The 16,379-nt window shown below is 37.0% G+C and overlaps 1 protein-coding gene and 1 long non-coding RNA gene across 5 annotated transcripts in view; both read left to right on the top strand.

Annotated features, from left to right (window-relative positions):
* The window catches only part of NRG1 (neuregulin 1), a gene marked incomplete at its 3' end in the record, with an annotated part of 1,102,492 nt that overhangs the window by 163,338 nt on the left and 922,775 nt on the right, over window positions 1–16,379 (top strand). The gene's annotated exons all lie outside the window — the stretch shown is intronic.
* On the top strand, window positions 1,789–15,899 carry LOC309855202. The gene is made up of 4 exons (XR_014306658.1): window positions 1,789–1,846; window positions 4,631–4,876; window positions 14,227–14,315; window positions 15,631–15,899. It is a non-coding gene; the product is annotated as an uncharacterized lncRNA (long non-coding RNA).

The raw sequence follows: 16,379 nt of genomic DNA, 5'->3' as shown, positions 1-16,379 counted from the left end.
TTTTCTCCCACCACAGAGTGTTTCATTTTTGAGCAACATGTCTTTGCCTCCTTCAGCCACCATTTTCTCACCTGTAAATGATGACCTTCATTGGTCCTATCTGGCTCCAATATTCTACAAATAATTGAGTGGGAAAAGGAAATTTTCTGTAAATAATCCAATGATTTTTCTTTTTGTAAGTTAATTTTATTAAGGCGGATTATACCTTTCTCTGAGTGAATAGTGGCCTCCTTTCGTCCTTGTTTTTATTTAGATATTTTGACTGGTAAATTCCATTTTGGCTAGATTAAATCGAGAATCCTGGGGAGGCTTATTCAGCATAGACAGATTTATTCACTTTTCATGCTGGATGAGGAAAAGGAAATATTTTAAGATAGAGCTGACATGGAACATTAATGTGATTGAAGCCTTTCTGTGTGAGGAGTGATTATAGCATCTTCATTGCCATAACAGAGAGAGATTAGCATGGATTAGATTATCCCATGTACAAAGGTTGTACAAATTGATAGCCGTTATTTGTAGGCTAGGCTGATCTTTACAGTTACTGGCATTACTTCTTAAGCAATATAGTCATAATTCCTTTCATGTGGTTTACATGTGGCAACAAGAGAAACACACATCCCTGGTTACCAAAACCTTGTGTCTCCCAACAGGAACTTGGCATAGACTCAAAAACGCAAGATGTGTATGCACAATATGAAGGGGACAGGGCTGGTCATCTGGTGTGCTGTCTGCAATGAGAGCACACACTGGCCAAAGGCAGAAGAGTTCCTGAAACAGATGTTCAGACAAGATGGCTAGGATACTGTCGAAATGTGGTCTAGAATAATTATGAACATAAGCCTAAAAAGCCAAGATAGGGTTCTGAATTATAGCCAGCCATGGGATTATTGTTTCATTGCAGTTTAGTGTGTTGCCTGCCAAGTATGTGCCAGACCCTCTGAAACAGAATCTGGTTTTTGCCAGAGGTCCTTAACAACTATATTTTAACCCTAAGTCTCTCCCCCCCACAAAATAAAGATGAATAAATTGCTTTCTGATGGGAGTAGGTTGTATTTCAAAAAGACTCTGAACCCCCTACCAAAATCTCAGACTGTCCCTGACTGAGTGGAAGAGAGGGGGCAGTCTTCCCCTCCACTGAACCCATCTGGACTTGTCACACTGTCCTTCCTCATGTTTGTAAGCAATTGGTACACGTGGTCAGTGATTGTTAGTACTTCCATGACCACCCTTATCCCACCTCGTTGCCTTCACCTGCTCCCTCTTGTTTTTCTACTTGTTTTTGGTAGGGGGTTCAGAGCCCCTCCTTGAACCTTCAGATGCACCAAATACCTTCCTGCTTCAGGGTTTTTACTTTACTTCGCCGTCTACTGGAAAGCTCTTCTTTCCTGTAGTACAAGTCTCACTCCTTACTTTCTCCAGGTTTTTGCTCAGATGCCATCTTACCCACAGGTTTTTCTGGTCACCACCAGCATTCTCTGTCATACCCGTCTTGCTCTGTTTTACGTCATAGCACTAATGAGCATCTGAGAGATTACATTTTTACTTGCATACTTGTTTATCTGTGTTTCCCCTGTAGAATGAGGATAGAGCCTTGAAACAATGCCTGGCACGCAGTGGATGCCCAGTAAATATTTGTTGAGAAAATGAAGAAATTGTTAGCATTTAATTTGTATTTGTTCATATACATTATGTTGGAGGCTTCTAGAAGGCACTATTAGAATTTAACTTGTGACTCAACACTGAAAGAACCTTGGAGACTGGAGGTTCTTAAAAAACTGTTCATACACCCAAAGCAGTGTTTCACAAGATTTAATGTACAGAGGAATCAGTAGGGTATCTTCTTGTAAGTGCCTAAAGAGGGCGCATGTTGTGATGAGCACTGGGTATTTTATGCAACTAATGAATCATGGAATATTATAGCAGAAACTAATGATGTATTATATGTTGGCTAATTGAACATAATACAAGATAAATAAATACATATATAAATAACTAAGTACACAAAAATGTTCCCATTCTGATTCAGCAGGTGTGGGTTGGAGAGTTGGGGGCCGGGCTTCTGCATATCTAACACTCTCCCATGTGATGATGATGGTGCTGGTCCAAGGATTGTGCTTTGAGTAGGAAGGCTTGATATCCACAGGTGGATTCAAGGGGTTCACAGAGGCAGGATCATTATTTTGAATATGTGTCATTATTCTGGCACAAAACTACTTTCTGGAGTTTTCTGATTAACAGGATGCCAATAAACAGGTAATTTATTATGCATTTTAAAATAGAACTTTAAATCATTAGCCACGCATCATTGTTCTGTAGGCAGACATACATTATGTATCTGGCAATTTCGTTTTCTGAGGAAATGGTAGACAACATACATCCGATTCTCAAAGGGGTGATAATACTAAACAAGGCCTGACAACCATTTTTTGACAGATGATGTTAAACAAAGGAAACCTGAGGTATCAAACCAAAGCGCATCATGACCACGGTTACAATGGTGAAAAAACCCGCATATATGCTTGCAAATACTTGACAAGATTGTGTTTTTACTACAACAGTTTTTTTTTTTTTTTTTGCTAGATAAACAGCTTACTTTTTAAGTTAACGTTTACCAGAGATGATATTTTCCATGGGAAGTATTAGGTGAAAACATTTGCAAAATGCTTGGAACCCTACAATCCCAAGACAAATATTTGTTTTCCCCTAGACACTGGAAATGGACCCCAGCTGGAAACACTGGCTAAAAACGAATGTTTGGAAACTCTGAGGCTCTCTATAAAATGCCATTGCAGTAGCTCACTGTCCTTCTAGTCTGAAGCCAAAATACCCTCGACGGGGCACTGGTACAGAAAAGCTGTTTTCAGGCACAAAGCAAAAAACAGCCCATCGAGAGCTGCACAGATTTTCAGTCAGGCAACTTATCCCCAGGTGCGTTTTTCTCAGGCAAGGAGAGTGGGCAGTTTAGAATCAGAAGTAATAATCCCCTGAATGAACAAGAGAAGACATTTGGAAGAACTGAGATGTTTAATACTAAAAGACTCTACTGTAATAGACTACTAGTACAGGGCTTAGTCAAAGGTGTTACATGCTAGACTCCCTTGCATTATTATGGTATCATTATCATCATCATTGCCAGTGAAGCTACTAGACATTCCAGTAGATGACACTTAGTGAGGACTTAATACGTTATGGTCAGTGTGCTAAGCACCTTCCATATCTTTTCTGTAGCAGAAATACTTTTAAACACTTATTTGAAGTAGGTCCTATAATTTCTTTTTTTTTTCAGATGAAGAAGCTGATGTGTCTATACATGGTTTATATTCTAGGTGACAAAATTAATGAATGATAGAGTTGGGATTCAAATTTAGATCTTCTTATACTAGAGCTCATGCTACTGACTAGTCTCTTTTACTCATAACCATAACACCTTGATGACTGGTGACCTTGGGACATCTATTTAGGGAACTAGATTTTAAAGTTCTTTGGTTCATTGTGCCCTTGGTGTAAAGAAAAGAGATTTTTATAAACTTCTATCAGCTAATTAACTATTCTAAGTTATTTTTCAGAAGAAACACTAAATACTCTTGATTAATCATGGTGAAATTTTTATTCATACGAGCTAAGAGCTTCAGCATTCCCATTTCATGGAAGCATGGATTTTATGTGGCTCTCTAGCAGGGCAAACATAGGTTGTTATGCTAAAATGGCCTAGGGTGAAGATAAATGCAACTGTTTTTGAAACTGACCACTTTTTCTTAATGCTCAGTTTGTGCTTCTGTGAATGAAAAGAGTTTCAATACTTAAATGTGAGTATTGGACAGGGCTCTTAGTTGCCCATAACAGAATATGCATAGGCTAGTTTAATCAGAAAGAAGAACATATTGGCAGATACTAGTGAGCTTCCAAAATCTCTGGGAGGGTGCCAGACAGCCTAGTGCTGGGGCTACCTGGTCATACCCAAGGACTTCTCTCTGATCACATGGCTTCTCATAACCTGTGACGCCAGGTATGTGCCTTTGGAAGCTGATGAATCAAATGCCTCCCTAACCACTCCTGCCAGAAAACCAGTTCTTCTAGTTTGGCATCCAGGTACAAGGTAGTCTCTCAGTTTTCTGGCTTCTAAAACTGAACTTTCAGTATGAGAAAACCCCCAAAATGTAGGAATATGTCCAAAGATGTTGGGCAGTCAAAACAAGGAAGCCCCCAGTATTGTGAAATATTCAAATAAATGTGAACTATCTTTCTTTTTATTACATTTCCCCATCATTTTAGTTCCTTTGACAGCTAATTTCTTATTGAGAATAGAGACTCTGTTCATTCACTCCTCAAAATGGCACTGCGTTAAGTTCACAGAAAGGCCTGTCAAGGACTTTTTGAGTCTGATGAAAAGATGAAATCTGTATTCAAAAGGCAGTGAAGGAAATGTGGCAAATTTGGTGCTAAGCATTTTCAACTTGAGTGAGATGGTAGGACATTGAAATGAACCTGCAATGGGCAAATGGGGATAAGGATTGTGGCTCAGAAGTACACACAGGGCGCTATGTTTGGGAGTGGGAGTTGCCCGCCAGGGGTTGATAGCTGAAGCACTGGCCAGAGAATGAATGTGTTTTTTAATGTCAACAAACAGGACAGAAGATTGAACATGGTATTGTGAAGACCCCTCCCCCATAGCCATGTACAAGTCCAGGTGCACAAAAGAACAGCAAGCCTGTAAAGCAATGGAGAAAGACCAGATAGAGAGTTGAGAAGACACCTGTATTCTTCTAGTGTCATAGGGATTAAAGGAGGCAATATAGTGGCACTGATTGCCTTTGACTCTTCATTAAAACATAGTTTTAGTATAAAACAAGATTTGAAAGAGATAATATTTGAGGTGTGTCTCCTTGCCAAATTTGTTTTCAAATCTCTATCATTTCATTTGGTTCAACATAATCAAATCATTAAATATAGAAATTACTTTCTATGTGTGCTTAAAACAGTTTTGAGTTATTTTTACTTAAACATAAGGTCAAATCTAGTTTCTTGTAGTTAATCACATATTCAAAGAAATTACCTTAAGAATTCTGTTTGGGGAAAGACTATCACATGATGTCCAGTGAAGTTATGTATAACTCAATGTAGTTTTCCTCTTGGCCACAAACTGTGGAACCTGGGCAGACTACCTCACTTCTCACTCAAAACATCCTTTAGGACTAGATATGGAGCTAATGTTTCAGATTGGAAGAAATAACACTTCACAGTTTGTATCTAGGAAGCATGTGTTTGCAGTTTCTTACATCTCTGAATAATGTGAGAAATCAGAAGGCTTAATTCACTCAGAAAATATTAACTTTGAGAAGCCTACTGTATGCCAAACAATGATGTTTAGTGGTTTTGCGTTAAGGTAGAAGTAGGGAGGCAAAGTAACACTTGCCTTTTCCTGAAAAAAAATTGAGTTTTATTTTTTACTTAGGAGACATAGCAAGGAAAAGTGTATGCTCTGTATTATATATGTTTGGGGTAAGCCCTGGCATGACAAGGGGAGGTCTGGTATCATGGAAGTTTCTATTTCAGTAGGAAGAAAAAAGAAAGCCTAATTATTACTGTACCAGAGAGATGTCCATTGAGTTTTCTATGATGGGTTTGATCACCCTTATTATTGCCAAGTAAGTTGCCCATGCCATAGATTTTTCTGGTGTGGTAATGATGGACCTTGAACATTATCTTTGCTCTGGTGAAGTTCTTTATCCCTTTACTTATAGACATTGCTGGGTTGACATTGCATATATCACAAAGCTAGCATCAGTTTTCTGTTGCCTTTAATTAAACTACTTACCTGATCATAGAATCATTTTGTTTTAAGAAAAGAATGACTGTGGCCAACCTAGAGAGGTATACAAAGGATCATTCATGGATATATGATGGGATAAGAATAAAAAAAAAAAAAAACCCAGAAAAGTAGCAATGTTTGTTTGAAAAAATCTGATATTGTTAAAATTCTCAAATTTATTTTTGTAAGTAAAGAATAATTTAGATTCAGTATATGTTTGGCTGTGTCATCTATGTACTTCTCTTGCCGGGACAGTCATTTGTTTTTAATAATACATTTATCTTGATTAAAATACATGGTTTTTGTTGTTGTTGTTTTTGGTTTTTTGCAGCAGGGCCACTGGTTGAATCAATATTCTCCAATAATAGAATTAGCAACGTCAACAACAACTACAAGAGTTGGCGTATGTTGAGTCCTGACCGTGTGCCAGGCATTGTTTTAATCACTTTGCATATATTAACTCATGTAATTCTCATAATGGCTGTGAAAATGAGACTGGCGTAAGTAAAGACTCAGTTACACAGCTGGTAAGTGATGGAGTCAGACTTTGAATCCAAGTAGTTAGGATTACAGATTGGTGCTTTTCCGTTCTACCCTGTTTCAATAAAGATAGTTACTAACCAAGTCAAATTTTCTTAGAGCGTATTTTTAGATAATACAAATTGGTAAAAGAATGTAAGAAAGCAGCAAGTGTGGGAAATAAAGGAAGACCAAAAGGAAGGAAGACCATTCCATCATTGGATGAGAGCTCTGTTTACGTTTTGAGCTGTTCAGACTTAGTCTTTTTTTTTCTTTTCATATTTACACAAAATTTGCATCATACTATGATTTAGTACCATACAGTTTTGATTATTACAGCTCTGTAGTATATATTGAAATCTGGGATTATGATATCTCCAATTCTTCTTTCTCAAAATTGTTTTGGCTAATTGGGATCTTTTGTGGTTCCATGCAAATTTTAGTATTATTCTGGTTCTGTGAAAAATGTTGTAGGTATTTTGATAAGGATTCCACTAAATCTGTAGATTGATTTGGGTCATATAGACATATTGGTTCTTCCAGTTTATGAGCATGGAATATTTTCCCATTTGTTTGTGTCATCTCCAACTTCTTCCTTTGATGTTTTATAGTTTCTGAAGTAGAGGTCTTTTACCTCTTTAGTTATGTTTATTTCTATGTATCTTATTATTTTTGGTACAGTTGTAAATGAGGTTGTTCTCTTAATCTCTTTTCCTCCTACTTTGTTATCAGTGAATAGAAATGTAACAGTTATCAACTTTGTATCCTGGGACTTTACTGAATTAGTTTATCAGTTATAGTAGTTTCTTGGTGGTCTTTTGAGTTTTCTATATATGGCATCAGGCTATCTGCAAATAGTGACAGTTTTACTTCTTACCAATTTGGATGCTTTCTATTTCTTGTCTGATTGCTGTGGGTAGGACTTCCAGTACTATGTTGAGCAACAGTGGTGAATGTGGACATTCTTCTTTTTATTCCTGATGTTAGAAGAAAAGCTCTCAGTTTTTCACTGTTGAGTATGATGTTTACATTATAATATGTCACATTTTAAAAAAATATTTTATTTATTTATTTATTTGTCAGAGAGAGAGAGAGAGAGAGAGAGAGAGAGAGAGAGAAGGCACAAGCAGGCAGAGTGGCAGGCAGAGGCAGAGAGAGAAGCAGGCTCGCTGATGAGCAGGAAGCCCAATGTGAGACTCAATCCCAGGACCCTGGGATCATGACCCAAGCCTAAGGCAGCAGCCTAACTGACTGAGCCACCCAGGCGTCCTATAATATGTAATATTTTTATTCGGGTAATATATTTTGGAAATGTATCCATAGTATTATGTTAATATGATTTTTTAATATGGCTGTATTAAGTTATGGATGTTCCATACTTTTTATGTTCCCCTGTTAAGTATTTAGATGATTTTCTTTCTCTTACTTTTAGGAATCAAGGTTTTTAGTAGAAACATAAAAACTAATAGACAGTAGTATCAAACATTATAATTTATTTGAAATTAGAATAGAAATGTAATTCATTAATTTATGTTTTCTCTTTTAGATTTGTTTGTTTACTCTAGCCATATCTGCTTATGTGCTTCTCAAAAGTATAATTTATATTCAGGAAGGTTGACAAAGAGAATATTTCAGTCTGAAGTGGTATTTATTATTTTGAGTCAGAATCAGTGAATGATTTGTCTTTGAAAAATTTCTCTGATGGCTCAGCTGATGTTGAAAGTCCTCATCATTTAATATGTGTCTAGTCATCTAGGAAAATGCCATGTTTACCATTCGTGTTGTGTTAAGATTTTGGATCTAGTGTGTTTTTAACATAACATGCTATTTTTGAGCAGAATTTTCTCCCATATTCATTTCAGATGATACAGATAACAATCCTTGTGGAAAAACTGGTACCACAATATTTGATTCAACAGTCTATCAGTAGTACTACCTCTATCCAGTGATTCTGAATATCTTCATAATGATTATTGTTCTCAATGATGGGTTAAAATCATTATGAAAGATCAAATTGTGGGCAAGTGTAGTAGTTAAGAACATGCATTTTGGAGGCACATGGACCTAAAATGCAAGCTTAAATTTGCTACTTTGTAGTTGTATAATTTTGAGCAAGTTACTTAACCTCTCTGAGCTTCATAGTTTTTTACCTATAAAATGAAGTTGTAAAGATACATAGTGTCTAAGCTCTGGTAAGCCTTCTATAAATATTAGCTTGAATTATCACCAGTATCATTATTAAGTATATGTTATTCTACTCCAGTGATGTGGAATACAGATCTTGCTTGGCTTTAGATGGGGTTACATCCCCATTATGCCCATTCTCAGTTAAAAACATCTTAAGTTGAAAAAGCATTTAGTACTCTCAATCAACCAAACATCATCACGTAGCTTAGCTTCAATGTGCTCGATAAGCTATTGGGCAGAATCATCTAAAAGAAAACCCATTTTATGATAAAATGTTGACTACCTCATGAAATGTATTGACTGTTGTACTGAAAATGAAAAATAGAATGGTTGTATAGAAACCAAATGGTTGTCAGGGTATTGGTTGTGTGTCCTCAAGATTGTGGGGCTGATTGCAGGCTACAGCTCTCTGACGCTGTGTAGAATCATCAGAGAGTCGTACCGCATATTGCTAGCCTGGGAAAAGGTCCAAATTCAAAGTTCGGTTTCTACTGAATGCTATTGCTTTCACACCATCATAAAGTTGAGAATTATTAATTCAAACTACTGTTAAGTCTGGGACCATCTGTATTGGTTTTTATGTGCAGAATCTAAGTAATTCTCTCATGAAGTTTCTAATTAACCAAGATACAGGATTCATTGACTGGGGTTGACAGGACACTTACTACATACAAATTTTAGAATGATAAATCCTGAAGAGTTTGTGTCTTAATAATAACAGCAAAATAATGGAATTCCTTTAAGGAACTTTTAAGGTTCTTTCATGTATCATTTATTTTATAACTATCTATCTTGCCCTGAATTTTTGAAGAACACTTTACATTGTTTATTTTATGTGTGATTAATGCATGTGTAAAATAGTGCATGGGCAATTATTTAACATTATTGATTTTGATAATTATAAACTCAAAGTGCATAAAAATATAGTTCCATATATCATTTCAGAGGTTCCACTGACAAAGCAGTTTCTCCAAATCAAGCATTATTATTTGATTCTAGGATTATATTTTATATTGATCTGAGATGAGAAGTTACTGTCTCTGGTTTGATACAACAACAAAAATATTGTTCTTCCTCCCTGGCCTGACCCTGATAACCCTATGCTGATTTTTTTTATATTATCTTATTCATAGCTGGTCTAGTTCCTAGGAGAACATTTTCGGTGGTCCGTAGGTGAAGACAAAACTGTCAGCACCTTATTGCAGTAAAAAAGAGCCATCTCACATTTTTGTTTTTGTAAATCTTATCTAGACAGATTACTTGCAGAAGTCAGAGCCCAAACTATTGAGAAAAGCATGTTTAGAGTTGTGGACATCTTTGATAATGGAGAAGAGAAGAACAATGTATAATCTTTCTGAAACTACTTTTTCCAAGCACTTACAAACCCTGTGGACAGGGTGCAATTAAATGATACTTTCAAAAAAGTCATGAAAGAAGAAAACCATTTAAAAAGTTATACTAATTGTGCAGAAGTACGATAAAATATTGACAGGATAGGAGGGTTTTTTTTTGTTTTTTTTTTTTTTTGAGAATAGGCTCACTCTAACGTAGAGTGATTTTTTTTTTTTAAGGTGGTTCTTTCTTAGCCCTGCCTCTGATATAGTGTAAGTTAGACCCCATGGCTCCAGGGAAGAGTCTGGGCCAGAAGTCTAGTGGGGTGCATTCAATTCCAGTCTCAGCCTTTTTTTGCTTTTTACTTTCAGCAAAAAGCCACATAACCTTTCAGAAGTCTAGTGGGGTGCATTCAATTCCAGTCTCAGCCTTTTTTTGCTTTTTACTTTCAGCAAAAAGCCACATAACCTTTCAGTCCCTCCAGTTACGCATCTATAAAGTGAAAAGTTTGTATTAGGTGGTCTTAAAGGCTCATTTGGGTTCCACCATGATATCATTTGCAAATGGAAATATCCTTGCAAATGTGCTATGTGACTTGCTCTCAGTTTGGGACTAAAAGCTGTAGATATTAAAGTATACTAAAACTAAACAGCTTTCTGTGAAAGTGGACCTTTAAGATACATGTGTACAAAAGTCTGATTTTTATGTTAGTAATACCTTTGCAGCTGATACTTACTTTTATAACATGTACACGTGTGTCCGTTCAGATTGCTATGTCTAGATTAATGTTCTCAGACATTATTTCTGCTTCACCATCAGGAATTGGTAGATTTGAAACCTATCCTATACCACCTTGAGTTCACAAAAATAAGAACATTCTTCTATTTCATTATTTTAAAACAAGTTTAAATAAGACAGTTTCTTCTCAAATCCCCAATAATGTTTCAGTGTAGGATGGCTCTCATTGTCTTGGGGGCACAGTGTCCTTCATTGTAGGAAAATGTTTTCTTTTTTTTTTTTTTTAAAGATTTATTTATTTATTTATTTATTTATTTATTTATTTATTTGACAGAGAGAGAGATCACAAGTAGGCAGAGAGGCAGAGAGAGAGGTGGAAGCAGGCTCCCGCTGAGCAGGGAGCCTGACGCGGGACTCGATCCCAGGACCCTGAGATCACGACCCGAGCCGAAGGCAGAGGCTTAACCCACTGAGCCACACAGGCGTCCCAGGAAAATGTTTTCTTGAGAGTCTTCACAGTTAGCACATTTTAGGATATTGTTCCAAAGACTGACTTTGGTATTAAGTCACATTGAAGAGATGCTTAAATTTGTAGGATTTATTGTGACAAGCAGACAGTACATACCTTTTGAACATGTTAAGGAATGTGTGAAACATGCAGTGCTACTAATGCTAGGTAACATTAGTTATCTGTCAACAGAATCTGATAAAGGCATTTTTAGTGCCATTTTTCAGATGATAAAGTGAAGTGCAAAGAAGTTAACTTGGCCAACAATCACTAAGTGAAGGAGACACATAATTTTTGAACAACTAACTTTTCTCTCATATTATACTGCCTCACTGTAACAATAAATATGTGGAGATTTCTAAAAGTTTTAATGTAAATGTTAAGAAAACACTGTATGTTGGGATGCTTTATAGAGCCACACACCCAAACCCATTGAGAGTATAAATGGTTAGTTCTCCCTGTTCTGCATATTTTCCCCATGTGAGCACACTGGCCTGGCTCAAAAATGCTTGGTTCTACTCCTGACATTTCCACTCCATTCTTCAGTGTAATATGAAAGGGTTTGGTTAGAAAATGTGAAAATCCATAAGATTCCTTCTTAGTGTGGTTCCATCTCCTTTATGGAGTTGTGGGACTTTTCCAGATGCTTTATAAAGTGTTCCTGTGTCAGCAGGCCTGGCCCTTTGCACTGGAGGACATAGTGGAGCATAGGTTCTTAACTTTGTTGGGGGAAGACTGAAAGTGGAGGAAGTTTTCTTCCTTTTTGTTGAAAACAGGCTGTCACCAAGTCCTGCCTAGGATGTTTGGGATTAGTCACAGAACAGGAGGCTCTGCAACCAGACTGGCAGTGAGTCATTCTGGGTAAGCACAGGACCAGTGACTGGTGTAGGCTGCCATGTTAAAAATTACGCAGATGCCCAGAGAGAGCTGCCACCCAGGGGAAAGAAGTATTGGGGCTTCTCGTGGCAGTATTAGTCATAAAATGACAAATATGAATGTGATCTTAGAAAGCAGCTGAACTTTTTTACTTTATAGCTGGGGCTCAAGGAAGTGAGGGCAATTGTGCAAGTCTATAACTTTAGTGTGAGATTTGAGGATGGAATTCAGATCCCCCAACTTCATATCTAACTTCTCACTTATATTTACTTATGTTAAATGTCATACCTCATTTTGTTTCCAATGCTTGGATGGTCCTGGATTGTAATACCATAAGTGTATTGTCACTAGGTGAATTTGTGTCCATTACATTTCATACACAACCGAAATGCCTCTGCCATCTTTATTAAATCAACATAAAGCACGAAAATTAGATTCAAAATTAGACAGCAAACATAGCGACATATTATTATTTTTAAGTGAGTTAAATCATTACTGCTTATAGATTCATATATAGCAATCACATGCAGACAGAAAATAGAAAGGTCAGTAAACAAAAAGGTAGCAATAAATGGCTGCCTTTTGGATTCCACAGAGCTTCTGTTAGGTTAAGTTTTCCTAGTATAGTTATGGTGCAGTAAAGGAAGTTTCAAAGGTCAAAGTTGACCTTGGGACAGTGTAAGAGTTGGGGCATCAACCTCCTGTGCAACTGAAAACCTACATGTAACTTTTGACTATCCCAAAACTTCTTTTTAATTTTTTTAAAGATTTTATTTATTTGACAGATAGAGTTTACAAGTAGGTGGAGAGGCAGACAGAGAGAAAGGAGGAAGCAGGCTCCCTGTGGAGCAGAGAGCCCGAAGTGGGGCTTGATCCCAGGACCCTGGGATCATGACCTGAGCCAAAGGCAGAAGCTTTAAACCGCTGAGCCACCCAGATGCCCCTATCCCAAAACTTCTAATGTCGACTCTTAAATGGAAGCTTTATCAATAAGATAAGCAGTCAGTTGAACACATATATTGTATGTCATATGTATTGCATACTGTATTCTTATAATAAAGGAAGCTGGAGAAAAGAAAATGTTAAGAAAATCATAAGAGAAAATACATTTTAAGTACTGTCATGTGTTTAGCATAACTTACATGTAAGTGGACCCACACAGTTCAAACCCATGTTGTTTAAGGGCCAAGCGTATACCACCTGCTAGTGAACATTTCAGTGATTCTAAGTTGGGAAACTTGCAAATGCAAGTATGAAAAGATGACTAAAATACATGTGTTCATTGAACAAGGAATCAAGAGAAATTTTAAGGAATTGAAAGAAAGCACGTAGGCACCATAAATGTATTCAGGAAAGAAATCACAAACAAGAAAGCCTAGAGACTAATAGTGTTGGAGGAGAGATACTGGCTTGTTAGTAGATTTGGGTTTGCAGTTTGGAAATCCTCTCTCTAAAGTGCGTAAAATCTAATAATTGTGCTAATGGTCTTGGTGTTGATAATCATAATCTGGGTATGCAGATTTAGCTACATGATTTTATGCAAATTGATTAATCCCTCTGAACCTCTGATTCCTCATTTGTTAAGGTGTTGAACTAGAATATATTTCTTGGCTTAAGCAACCACAGTTGGACAAAGAATCTTATAATTAGTATCTGCAGCTTCATTAAGAGGTAAAAAAATTACAATAATATTTTGTTATTTTTTTTTTAATTTTATTTATTTATTTGAAAGACGGAGATCACAAGCAGGCAGAGAGGCAGGCAGAGAGAGAGAGAGAGGGAAGCAGGCTTCCCGCGGAGCAGGGAGCCCGATGCGGGGCTCGATCCCAGGACCCTGAGATCACGACCCGAGCCAAAGGCAGCAGCCCAAACCACTGAGCCACCCAGGCGCCCCATATTTTGTTATTTAAATGAGTAACTTCATTTGCTAGACTTACATACATGGTAGGCATACTTTTTGACATCATTCATAGATACTCCACATTGCTTAATATTATAGATATTTAGGGCTAGAACACACGAAGAAACTTAGCATTTACTCATAGTCCCATATTATAGTCTCATATTATTTTATCAATAAAGGTGAGGAGATCTTTATCAATTAGATAATTATTTAGATCTTTATCAATAAAGGTGAGGAGATCTTAGTGATAGGAAGTTCCTTACTTCTCTGTTGGTTAGTAGAGGCCCGCGGAGGAGCAGATCCTCATGATTTTCCGTACAGAGGTTTTATTTATTTATTTTTCTTCTCTAGGAAAGATGATAAATGGACTTTCTCAGATGCCAACTCAGATCAGTTGGTAGGGCCAGCCTGATGAGAAAGACTGTGAAGTAGAGACCCAGGTACTACAGAAAAGACTACTGTTACCGATTAGTGCTGTCTGTGTGTGCACAGCATTGGGGATAGCAGACACGTTTGCCATCACTTCTCAAGGCTATTCTTTACACATGTTCTTTGAGGCTAAACTTGCAGTATTTCTTCTGTCTTGCTTGTAAGTGCCATCACTCACGATATCACTTGTTGTCTAAGGTATTGTATTCTAAGAGAAGCAATATGTCTCAGTGGACCAAACATAGATTTGATCATTAGGAAATATACCATTCTCAGGGTTTGGATCCTCATTGGGTTTTCCTGAGCTGTTTCTCATTTCTTATGTTGCTAAATGTAGATTATTAGCATTGTGTGTCTTATTTGACTAAGTTCTTAAGACTACCAGGGTAGGACCACAGCCCTGAACATGGGCTGGTTCTACTTTTGCCTCTTAATGGAAGGCAGTGAAATGTAGTGGGAGAGGAAAGGCAGATGGCTTGTCCTTTGTGGTTCTGATGACTTATATCTAATTTCAGCAGCTGAATTATATTCCCAGATATGGGCTTTCTGATATATGATGTTGGAGGAAGCTTTCTCCCACACTGGCATACTCTGGCTCCTTGGTCTGCTCAAGGGAGTTGTGAAAGAATCATACCTTGAACCAGCAGAGCTGTGCTGACCCCTACCTTCCACTTCCTACAGTTTTGCAGGATTTTGAAAGAAAATGGGTGGGTCTTCTAGAACTGGTTAAATAATCTTTTTCATTGATCCAGATCTTTGAGCTCATCCCCATCTGGAATCATTTAAAAGAAAAAGAAGACACATTAATCTTATAAGGAACTAGTTTAAATTCTGAAACCTGAAACACATAACAGATACATAGTGTTTTTTTTTTAAGAGCTATTCAAATACAAGTCAAATTTGAGTTCAAATGGAATGAAATGCCTATTTCTGTAAGCAAGTTTAGTTATTTTCTAGTCCAGATTCTTTGTTTTACAAATGAAGAAATTGAAGCTCAGGGTCTAGGAGGATTAAGTGACTTTTTCAACGGTCCATGACAGAAGAAACACAATAAGAAGAAACAGTCCCGAACATTCCAGTATTTGATCCAGTGTATTTTATCTTACACCACACTGCCATTAGTGGTTTTAGAATTACAAAAATTTGATTTACTTTTGAACTGAGTACTTAGGGTTTTTTTTTTTAATGTTTTATTCATAGTTTAGTAAAAATACTGATGTTCATTTTGATGTTTAGCAAGCAAGTACTGTTCTAGATTTTATTTTTATTTTCTTCAAGCTTCTAATGGACATTGACGTCTCTGTGGTCTCTGGACTTATATTTTAGCTTTGAAGATTCAACTGTTCCCGGCTCCATCGCAATTTCTACATTATTTTTCAACTTAGGGAAGTGGGAAGATACCAGACATTCATGGTGAGACTATTACAACTTCCAGTTCAGTTTAAAATCTAGACTTGGAAGCACCTTCAGAATGATTTCTAGCTCCACAGCAAGCAGGTGATACAAGTTTAGAATGATGTTAAATGTACAGCAACAAAATTTTAAAAAACTGTTTATGTTTCAGATTCTCACATACCTTTAACTTACAGCTCTGTTCACAGGTAGTTTGGGAATTTATGTATATTAAATTTAAATATTCAGTGACTAGCCTATGACTAATTGCATTTGAATTAGAAAAGCATATGGTAATAAGCAGTAGCACTAACTAGTATTCACAGGTGAGTATTCTAACTATTATAATGAAGCTCTTGGCAACAACGCACTCAAGGTCTATTTCTTTTTTTTCTTTCTTTCTTTCTTTTTTCTTTCTTTTTAAAGACTTTCACTCATTTATTTGAGAGCGAGAGAGTGTGAGCACAAGTGGGTTGGGGGGCAGAGGGAGAAGGATAAGCAGACTGCCTGCTGAGCAGGGAGCCCAATGCAATATAGGGCTTGATCCCTGGACCCTAGGATCAGGACCTGAGTCCAAGGCAGATGCTGGCCTGACTGAGCCACCTAGGCACCCTCAAGTTCTGTTTCTTAAAATGTATAACTTAGGTGCTCCTGAGGTAGAAAACAAAACAAAACAAAATTAT

The sequence above is a fragment of the Mustela nivalis genome (genome assembly GCF_964662115.1).
Source record: "Mustela nivalis genome assembly, chromosome: 20".
Classification (NCBI taxonomy): domain Eukaryota; kingdom Metazoa; phylum Chordata; class Mammalia; order Carnivora; family Mustelidae; genus Mustela; species Mustela nivalis.
This window is presented reverse-complemented; position numbering and strand designations above follow the sequence as displayed.